The sequence below is a fragment of the Salvia splendens genome, chromosome 20, assembly GCF_004379255.2.
Source record: "Salvia splendens isolate huo1 chromosome 20, SspV2, whole genome shotgun sequence".
NCBI classification, from domain to species: domain Eukaryota; kingdom Viridiplantae; phylum Streptophyta; class Magnoliopsida; order Lamiales; family Lamiaceae; genus Salvia; species Salvia splendens.
The window spans coordinates 12,180,221-12,191,595 of NC_056051.1; the positions used below are offsets into that span (position 1 = coordinate 12,180,221).

At 35.6% G+C, this 11,375-nt stretch overlaps 1 long non-coding RNA gene across 17 annotated transcripts; it reads right to left on the reverse strand.

The window, feature by feature from the left end:
- Positions 1-698: 698 nt before the first annotated feature.
- On the reverse strand, positions 699-11,162 carry LOC121782352. Of its 17 annotated transcripts, none has more exons than XR_006046374.1 (11): positions 10,885-11,162; positions 10,683-10,815; positions 9,549-9,963; positions 9,273-9,324; positions 9,001-9,118; positions 5,618-5,945; positions 3,189-4,499; positions 2,211-2,772; positions 1,534-2,097; positions 1,279-1,367; positions 699-921 (listed from the first exon to the last, which is right to left on the reverse strand). It is a non-coding gene; the product is annotated as an uncharacterized LOC121782352 (long non-coding RNA). The 17 variants fall into 17 exon arrangements; XR_006046367.1 differs by having other exon boundaries at positions 700-921; positions 9,001-9,324; positions 9,549-9,626; positions 9,870-9,963; XR_006046373.1 differs by having other exon boundaries at positions 700-921; positions 9,001-9,324; positions 9,553-9,626; positions 9,750-9,963.
- Positions 11,163-11,375: the final 213 nt, after the last annotated feature.

An 11,375-nucleotide genomic window follows, 5' to 3' on the forward strand; every position in this document is an offset into this window, starting at 1 on the left:
ACATGCTACAAACATTAACCCAATATAAATAAAACACACAAGAGATGACATTAATAAAACATACCTACACACTACATAAAATGAACATACTACGCACTAAACAAAAAAAAACACACTCTTCATACACATTGCATACTATATACACCACGCACAATATATATACAACGCACATGCTCACTATACGTCATAATACAAAGTTTACATTGTACACAAAGTATATACACCACGCACAATATATATACAACGCACATGCTCACTATACAAAAAAACATGCACAATGCAACACACATTCTATATAGACATTATAGACATACTACACACACTATACACAAAATTCATACATTGCAAACATAGATGCACGCTACATATATTGTACATCATACTTAAACTATACACAAAATATACACTCGTTCACAAATAAACAAACTGAACCCACTACAAAAAATAAATAACCACCTTTTTACACATACAATATAGACAAAATATACTGCACACACTTCACACGAAGTATACATACACTCCACCAAGTATTCCTAAACATAATATACACTACACGTAAAAATCATACACTATACACTAAATACACAACACGTAAAATTCACACACTATACACAAAATACACATAGTGTCCGCACACAACAAAACACACTGCACTACATACACTATACACAAAATTACCTACACTACACAAACACACTCTACACATGCATACAAAAAACACTACACAATACACAAAATACATACGCAAAATACAAACAGAATAAACACAATTCATGATGAATGACTGATAATTTGAAGCATTTGAGACGGCATCTGCCAAGAGCTTTGTCTTAAGCTCCATTGCCCGTTCGGTAACTTGCCTCGGAGGGAGCATTTAATTGTCTTGAATCTATACCAAGCTTTTTTCAGCAATGCAAGAACCTATACAAAACAAATGACCATGATAGCACCAAGTAAGGCAAAATAAAAAAATGACAACTGCTCATATGTATAATAGGCAAAATCATCTCAAAGTGCTGATATTGCAATGCTTATTGTACAGAGTTATAGACCGAATTACGACTAGGCATTACTAATAAGTAATTAAAAATCACAAGAAAAATTTGGAAAATAATTCAGTTTATTTTAAGAGTATAAAACTTGTTGGTTTTTCAATGTAATTGTAGCAATAGATTTAAAGGGTCTAGGAAATCTTTTTTTATTATAAATGCAATGAACATGTATCTCTCTAGAGTTATGACAAAAACAACATGATGCTTTGATTTTAGAAACCAATACCTCGAGTCCAGCTGACTTTGCCATATCCTGAGTTGCTGTGTTGCTGGCCACGGGTATGATACACTTTCAACTTCACAGAGTTGCATAAGCTGCAACAGAAAAAATCACACTTTAAAGAATTAAGGGGGGTCTGTTCATAAAACCACACCAAGCACAAGTACAAGGACATAAAAATTTTGAGGTGTGCTAACTTTACCAACAGTTGTAAGATTTAAAGACATATATCAACTTATCTTAATTGGAAAGTGCACTCACAATAGATAAAGCTTTAGATTTTAGGCAGGAGATAACAGCCATGTATGAGGAAATATTGTCTGAGCACGATAACTTTAAGTTCATGATGGCCTGAACCAGAATCAGAACGCCTCCATTGCACAGGGAAGAAAACAAATAATAAAGAAACTAAAGGGGAAAAGGAAAACGAGAAAGTAGTCGGGAGTTAAGAAAGAATTTAGAAGTGTGAGATTTTAGTTAACCAGTGGGATAAAGTTAAATGTGCTATTAATAGAACTTTTAATTGCTAACTCATAACAAGGAAGAAAATCCTCAAAGTAAAAGCATGGGAAAACCAAAAGGATCAAGACAAAGTGTAAACAGAGAATTAAAAATGATAAGATAGCTACATCCAATCACCTCTATGGGAGTTTCTCTTCTCATGGTTGTAAAACCAGTCCCCATGTTAATGTAATCCATAAAGCGCACAGTGAGAGAGAGTAGCACAGTTAAACCTGATTATTTACTTGCTTGCTGAGGTTGATCTAGAAGCCCACGGAAATCCGACGAGGCAGATTGTATTGACAGCAAAGCACCACTGAGTGACTGCATTATAGGTTTTGAGTAGATTAGTTCTCAAAAATACGGTCAAAACAAGGTAAAAATAGAAAAAGTATCAAGGCAACTACATCAAAGTAGACAAAGACACTATTACCTACCTTAGGAAGGGTAGGTGTGTTGTGATGGCTTCATGTAATTAGGAGTGAACTGAGAAAACTTGGTGGTCTATGTTGCAGTGGGATCGAAGAGGGAATTGCTAATCCAGATAATTGCTGCTGGGTCCGATCAGAGAAAATGGTGGGCCTGCAATCTGAAACCAGAAGGACAAAATTGCAGTGATCATGAGTTCACACAAATCACTTGGAGTAGAAGTATTATCCACAACCAGTATTGGCAGTATGGCCAACATCAGGTTCAGTATAAGCCGCGGAAATACTGTTGAGTGCCCCATCTATAAATGCTACTAAGTGCAGGATATGATGGCATACTGTGGCCACTCAATGAGATGGTCCACAAACTGCTCCAATGCCATACTCCCAAAGGAAAACATCAGAATGTCATAAATTCAAGGTAAGACTGAAATTCACAATAATAACATTAACTGATAAACTAGGAAGGAACAAACTTCTGAATCTGCAGGCTTCCTCAAAGCATCTAAAACAGCTCGTAAAGCAATACCCCACGTAAGGTGAGTCACACATTGATGCTTAATGACTGATCCTGAAGCATAAGCATTCACAAAGGATGAGCATTATAGGCAAACCAAAATTTTTTAGAACAGGGTAACATTACAACTAACATTGTTAGGTTGAATAGTATTTTACAACACTACTAATATGTTCTGTAAACCAAAATTTGTTGCATAATCACCGAACGGACATGTAAAGATAACAAACTCAAATATAGTAGACTATGTATAAAACTACTTAACTGGCATATAAGAGATGTTAAGTCAAATTAAATTGTTGCGGAACTTGACCAAATATATAGAAATCGAAGTAGTCTAGATTCCATCCATTGTAATTTAAGTATTTACTACATAGTAGCAACAAGCTGCAGTTTCCATTCCGGCATTGCAAAAATATTAAAATCATGAGAAAGATCAGTCACCCTGCCACAGTAGTGGCAACACTAACCTTATTGATTGCTGACACTCATTGATTGCTCCACCAGCTTCCAAGGCCCATGATTTCTTTTTTAGATGCAAGTACAGCAAACTTAATGCCAAAGTAAAAAGGAAATGTGTCTAGTAAGTAACTTTAGTTGGGAAAGAGCCTGTAAATCTAAGAAACACTAATATTGCACTATTTGTACACGGCATATGAGAATATTAATTAATTGTGCTGCAAGGTAGCAAAAATTGGATTAGAAAAAGATGAAAAACGTCAAGCACAGTATAACAAACAAAAATTTAATATATGTAACAATTTATTATATAGCTGCAAAAGACAGCAAAGAATGAATAAAATAAGTAGAAAAATATAGGCGCAACCAGGAAGCAGAAGACCAAGCAAAGCAAGCTCAAAAACCAATAAATAGACTTGTGCCTTCTATTTTCCACACCTTCCCCCGTTTCTTATAAGTTAAAAACTCAGTTGCCACCTACCACCCCCGACCTTCAGATCGACTAAGTATATTCTACTCTATTTATGCACTAGGAACTATAATAGAAAACACCTTAGTTGCACAAGAGATAACATTGGAAAGAATGAATCTAAATGCTTAGAGAGGCCTTCAAATAGAATGAATCCAAATGCTTAGAGAGGCCTTCAAATCGACTAAGAGTGACACGAGAATATGTTAAATTACATCAAAAGCCTCAAACGCAACAGAATTGGCACACAACAGAATATGTTAAACAAAAATTATATCTAAATGAATGTACAAAGAAGAGAATAACTAACCACACATCCTGGTATCGTGAAGATATCGTGTTCTTCAGAATGAGACAAAGCAAGACCAACTCCAATTTTATTGGGTATCGACAAGTGTAAAGCATCAGAAAGATTTTGCAGTAGTTCTTCAGCTTTAGCAATTAGTATGAATGACACACTTAATATCGAACTAAAGTTAGGTTTAATAAAAAATGTTTGAATATATTGAGGTGGTCAAAACTAAACTGGAGCAGTAATACTCAAATGAGACGGTCCACAAACTGCTCCAATGCCTTACCCCCAAAGGAAAACATCATAATGTCATAAATCCAAAGTAAGACTAAAACTCACAATAATAACATTAACTGATAACCGAGGTAGCTAAAACTCACAATATAATAACATTAACTGATAACCGAGGTAGCTAAAACTCACAATAATAACATTAACTGATAACCGAGGAAGGGACAAGCTTCCCAATATGCAAGCTTCCTCAAAGCATCTAAATCAGCTCGTAAAGCAATACCCAGCGTAAGGTAAGGTGAGTCACACGTTGATGCTTAATGACCGATCCTGAAGCAGAAGCATTCACAAAGGATAAACATTATAGGCAAGCTAAAAATTTTAGAACGGGGGTAACATTACAACTAACATAGTTAGTTTGATCAGTATTTTATAACACTATTTATATGGGATCATGTTCACTCAGTAAACCAGAATTTGTTGCAGCAATTATAATCATCAAACGGACATGTAAAGATAACAAACTCAAACATAGTAGACTATGTATAAAACTACCTAACTGGCATATAAGAGATGAACACATTTGTAGGGTCAGACAAAAAAATGCACGATTTCCTTGATAAAAGATTATAACATCAAAAGAATTGAATTGATGTGTACAGTATAGCATATCAATTTCCATTTACTCTCGACTCTTGAGACATAAAACGTCAAATAAAACAAATAACTAACCATCATACATCGACAAATAGCTTAAACTCTTCTTACTAATCATTTGTATCTCTTTGCAATGACAAAAACCAAATGAGGAAATGAAATCACTTGAACAGTTCGTGGTAGTTTTTCAATTAGACGATCAAGATGACAAAAAATATGCTTGTTAACTTACAAACTCATTCTATGTGCTAAGTGACTTGTGAACATAGCAACTACAGTTTGGGAAGCCCTCTATATTCCATTTCACAAAATACCAGCAAAAAAAATTAGTTGGTTAGGTTTAAGTTCAGAAATTTGCCACTAGATCCACAGGCACACATTATACTTGCAAATAACATGCAAAATACAAATAAGATTGTCCCCAGACTATATAGTACAAACATTTAAGATAAGATAAGCATGGAGGTGATCATCAAGTCTAAGTTATTGCAGGTTCTCAAACTCTCACCTTTTCAATCAAACTCTCACCTTTTCATTTGAAAGTAACTTTCATAAAATTAGCATCCATTAGTTAAAACCAGCAATTTGGTCTCAAAATCTCTTCAAGCACATCATTAGTGTTCACATAAGCAAAGACATTTTCTAAGAAACTCAGATATCATGCTTTGAGTCTTGTCGACCTTCAATCATGAAAAGCAAAGAAACCTTACCATGAAATCTATAGCACTATATAAGATTTTAAAATTAGTTGTACTGAAGCAAAGCTTACAAAGTTTATCACAATGAATTACCGAAAATTTGAAGCATCTGAGACGACATCTGCCAAGCGCTTTGTATTACGTTCCAGTTGGCCCTCCGGGTAACTTGCCTCGGTGGGAGCATTTAACTCTCTTGAATCTATACCAAACATTTTTTCAGCAATGCAAGAACTATACAAAACAAATGCCCATGTTAACAGTAGGCAGAACAAATGAGAAATTGAAAACTGCATATGTATAAATGCCTCGGTGTAGATATTGCATGTACGGTAAATACTATATACAATTGTTATAGACTCAACTGAGAGCTCAACCAGCTTCCAAGGCCCATGATTTCTTTTTAGATGCAAGTTCAGCAAACCTAATGCCAAAGTAAAAAGGAAATGTGTCTAGTAAGTACTTGGGAAAGAGCCTGTAAAAACATATATTAAGATGCCAAGATTTGACAATCAATGGGGGTTTATATATCAAAGAACACTAATATAACACATATTTGTGCAGGCATATGAGATAAAGAAAAATAGGATACTATGCATGTATTATTTATAGAGCAGCAAGACAGCAAACAGTGGATTAGAAAAAGAAGAAAAACGTCAGCCTCAGTATAACTTACAAAATATAATATATTTAACAGATTAATTATAATTCTGCAAAAATGCAGCAAAGAATGAATTAAATAAGCAGAAAAATATAGGTGCAACAACCAAGAAGCAAAAGATCAAGCAAAGCAAGCTCAAAAATCAATAAATAGACTTGTGCCTTCAGTTTTCCATCCTTTCCACCCGTTTCTTTTATGTGAAGAACTGAGTCGCCCCCTACCACCCTCGACCTTTAGATCGACTAAGTACTTTCTAGTCTATTTATGCGTAGGAACTTTCACGGAAAACACCTTAGTTGCACAAGAGATAACATTTGCAAGAATGAATCTAAATGCTTAGAGAGGCCTTCAAATCGACTACGAGTAATACTAGAATATGCTGAATTATCTCAGTAGCCTCAAACGCAGCATGATTGCTCTGTGATCTGACTCAAACACAATGTCTTTCCGGCATACAACCAAGAAAAGGGTTACAGGTTTAGTGCAACATGTAGAAGAATTCCAAGGAGGTAAAAATTATAAGCTGTTGTATGTATTCCACTTCCTACAACTAAACAAAAAATTATATCTAAATGTATGTACAAAGAAGAGAATAACTAACCATACATCCAGGCATAGTGAATATATCGTGTTCTTCAGAAATAGACAAAGCAAGTACAACCCCAATTTTATCAGGTACCGACAAGTGTAGAGCATCAGAAAGATTTAGGTTTATAAAAATAAATGTTTGACTATTGAAGCAAATATTGGTTGCAGCTTTATACCCTTCAACTCACTGGAATAAATAGTGAGATGGTCAAAATTGAACTGGAGCAATAGTACGCTACCCTCCATTCCATCCATTGTATAATAACAAGTTAAACAATTACCCACTCACATCAAATACGCCAAAACATAAGTCTTGCTCTACTTCAAGTCAAGTTAGACAAATAAGCACATTCACAAGACATTAGATAATCCTCTACTTCAAGTCACGTCAAATCACACAAATCATTTAGAGAAATTAGGTTGACCCCAAATTCACTCGCGGGTAAGACTTTAGAACAAGAATTGTACACGAACTAATTCCCTAAGAGCTAGGCATCCCAATACTTCAATGTAAGTTCGATTTATGTCTTGGGAGTCTCAAACCATCGTCACTAATTCATAAAGAGAATATCTTCCGGCTATTCGTTCTTTTAAGCACATAAGATCTTTCTCCCAAACTCAAGCAAAATTCATCGCTCACAAGTCAATAAGATGCATAAATCAAAAGGTCTTATTCATTTGGATGTAATGGGGCTTTTGGTAAAGGTGTGATCATATTTGGTTAAGTAGCTTATCACCTTCTTAAAATACAGGCACATCCTTCACAACATCCTTCACATCTCACTCAATGCGTGCGAAATTCTGACATCTCAACACCTAAAACTCGAATTTTTCTACCATCAAACAAAGTCATCTTATTCTTTTGAGCAGATTTCTGTTTTTCACTTTTTTCTAGCCTTTGGCTTTTTTTTTACACATGAAAGGCTGCCTTTTATTTTTATTTTTTACTAGCCTTGGCTTTTTTTTACACATGAAAGGCTGCCTTTTATTTTTATTTTTTACTAGCCTTGGCTTTTTTTAATACATGAAAGGCTGCCTTTTACTTTTCTAGCCTTGGCTTTTTTTTACACATGAAAGGTTGCCTTTTACTTTTCTGGCCTTGGCTTTTTTTTACACATGAAAGGCTGTCTTTTTTTTCTAGCCTTGGATTTTTTTTACACTTTAAAGGCTGCCTTTTTATTTTATTTTTGTTTGAAGACGAAGCTTTTTCACTTTGTATCTCAGTATAAATGAATACCACCTGATGAATGTTCCAGGACTTCCATCTTTTTCTTGCCACCATAAGTACCCTCCCAAGAATGTTCCAGGACTTCCATCTTTTCCTTGCCACCATAAATACCCTCCCAAGAATGTGCTAGCATTTTAATTTTAGTGACTAGGGTAGAAAATATAGGCCGACAAATAGATATAATAAGTAGGGCTAATATAGTGACTTCAAAATTTTTAAACAAAGAAATTAGGTTTTTGGGGCTCAAAATGGCTCACTAGGGGTTTATGTAGGGTTAGGCATGTGATAATTTGGATATGAGGCCTTTTGTCCTATTGCCTAAATCATTTTTATGCACCAATATCAACAAGATTGCAACTCATAAAGCTCTCATCCATTCGATCAGCCCTATGGCTTTTTCAATTAATTTTTCAAAACTGGAATAGTTCTCTCTCCTTAGCTCAAGAAATCGGGCACCAAAGAACACTATTGTCACTTTATCTGAAGCACGGGAAACCTAGTTCTCCAGAAGTTAGTAAGCAACAAGTTTTCAGATCAACCCGAGAGAGAAATGAAGCCTACACTAATAACCCATAAAAAAGTGGTGAAAGTAGTTACAATCAATAGAGAGAAAAATCTTGCATGCATACACAAATAGCAAGTGGTGAAACTCTGTTCATGGAAGCATTTCGTCCTCAGTACAGAGTAGCATAGTATTAGGGCAATTTTTGGATATTTAAGAAGCTAATATCTGTTGTTTATCAATTGGTGATGTGTATGAAATCATGAAAAACTAGGGAGAAGCACATATTAGAGAGCCATGGCAGACAACCACTCGGAAATTTACTCTTAATCATAACATGTCAATTACAAAAAAAAACATGTAAGTCCTCTATAAAATCAACATATCAGGCATGAATGAGAATAAATAGCAGTTAGGCACTCATGTATAAGTAGGAAACATCACAAGTTGAGTATATACAGGTTTGAATGACACCCGAAAAAGATGAGAAGTAGAGTTACCAGAATCCTCAAAGACCAAGATTTGACGACTACAATAAAAGCTCGGATTTCCTGCCTGCTAGAAACCTGGTACCTTCTCACATACCAAAATGCCGAAAGCAAACATCTACCAGTGTATCTTTATCAGAATAAAAAACGTAGTACTCTGTCAATTTAGATCATCTTCGAAACTTTCCAACATTCAATTTTGATTGATCGATTAAATTGTTTTCTTTAAAAATATATTGCCATGCCATCTTTCTTTCCTGTCATCTTTGCATGATCAGTCTTACCTTCCTACCTTCCTTTTCTGGCTTTAAAATTCCCTTTTATGAAGCTCATTCCCTACAAAACAGTGTGAATATTTGCATATCATGGAAGACCCCAGGCAAATTAAGTGGTATTTAAACGTGGTTTTTATTAACATGATTTTCAAATCTTAAGCGAAAGGAAGGAAACGTTTTATATCATAGAAAAAAAAGAGAATTTATTTCATTTTCTTTTATCATCACTAGAAAAAATAAGTACTAAATCACAACATGAGATGATCTCTTACAAAAAAAATGTACCTACTCATTTTTTTCATCAGGGCTGGGAGTCCAATATAGGAAGCTAGTTGCTCCTGCAGTCCACCCCTTCCCAAGCTCCTGCAAGAAGAAACAAACTTCATTAAAATCTTATCAAGAAGAAAACTGTAATATCCCACATCTTTTAAACTACTATGTTTGCTTGCTTTACATCTTTTATCTATGTTGAGAATACTTAATTACCAAGATAGGAGAAAGGAAAATTGCTCGAACAAGTAGGTGCAAGAAGTTGGGAAAATTGCTTGCCTTGTGGCATGAGTAATACACTAGCTATACATGTGAATATATACATATATATACAACCCTTTGTATCCAACACTTTGCAATAGGCATTATGGCACTTTTCGGATAGCCACTCTTTAGTCTTGAATGCCCACTTTTTCTCCCAAGCCATGTCCTGCAGTCAAAGAAAGAAGAGCTTGTCATGCTAGAAGACAAAGAACTTCTACACTCTATTTCTCCCTTTAGTCAAAGAATGGATAGTCCACAAAATAACAACTTTGACGCCATTATCTTTGTGGTGACACCAAAGCACACAAGTATTATCATCTTTCAAAATCTTGCAAGAACAATCCCTCCCCATGCATGCTCCAACAGTGAGTTAATTAGAATCAGAGGAACAAAGTCCCCAACACCATGATGAGTATGAAGAATGAGAGGAGAGGAGCCTTATGTATCTTGTCGCCACATTCAAGATCACTCTGTAAGAAATTCACTATATATAGAACATCCCTATCAACCTTTTTCCCATCACAATCTCCCATCAGTTTCATCACATAAATTCATCTATCCCACCCACAAAAATCCATGTTTCCACACATTCTAGTTTAGAAGAAAGTGCTTCAAGAGTCTAGCTAGCAAGGAGAGGAAAGTTGCATATTGTTCATTCATCAAGCTTTTTCTCATATCTAAGTAAGTTCCCTACCAAAATTCTTTGTTCAAAGCAAGCCATAATTTAGTACATATCTCTGTCCCAAAACCCAAAACACAAGCATGCTTAGTGTTTCTTCAAGATCTCAACTTTTATGCATAAATAGGAAAAACCTTAGCCGTCTTGAATCACAAATACATAGGCCACTCAATTAAGAATTTGACTAAGGAAGTAAGAAATCATACCCTGGCTGGAGTTTCTGTCCTCTGTCAGTAACAGCAGCAGCGCCGGGTCGGCGGCGGCGACGGAAGCCGGCGGTGGTGGCGAAATACGGCAAACAACGACACTTCTTGGCTCCTTTTCAACCCCTCTTAATTTCTGAAAATTTAAGCAAAGATTCAAAGTTTAGAAACTTGTTTTTACAAATTAAAAGTGAAATATACTTACCTCCCGAGCGACGACGACGACGGCGGCCGGCGTAGCGGCGGCGGCAGCCCGACGACAGCAGCGGCAGTTTCCAGCCGGCGGCGAGGGAGACCGAGAGGGAGAGTGAGAAGAGAGGAAAGGAGAGAAGGGAAGCAGGGAGAGATGGCCGGCGGGCCGGCAGTGGCAGCCGTTTCCGGCAGAGGCGAGAGAGAAGGGAGATTTGAGAGAGAGAGGCGTTGGGGGAAGGAGGCGCAAGTTTCGGACTTTGAATTTGAATTAACTAGGGTTTCAGAGTTTGAATTTGAAGTGAATTGGGTTTCATTTTTATTTCTTAGCATAATGGACTTTAAATTAATTAAGTTTTTGATTTTTTTTAATTATTTTTTATTATGGAATAAACCCTCTAAAATTTAAATAGTTGAGCCTAATTCTTTTTTTAAAATATTAGTGTTGGTTTAGTCCAACTTTTATGATGATTATAATTAATTCTTGAAGTTAAGATTTATTTAACT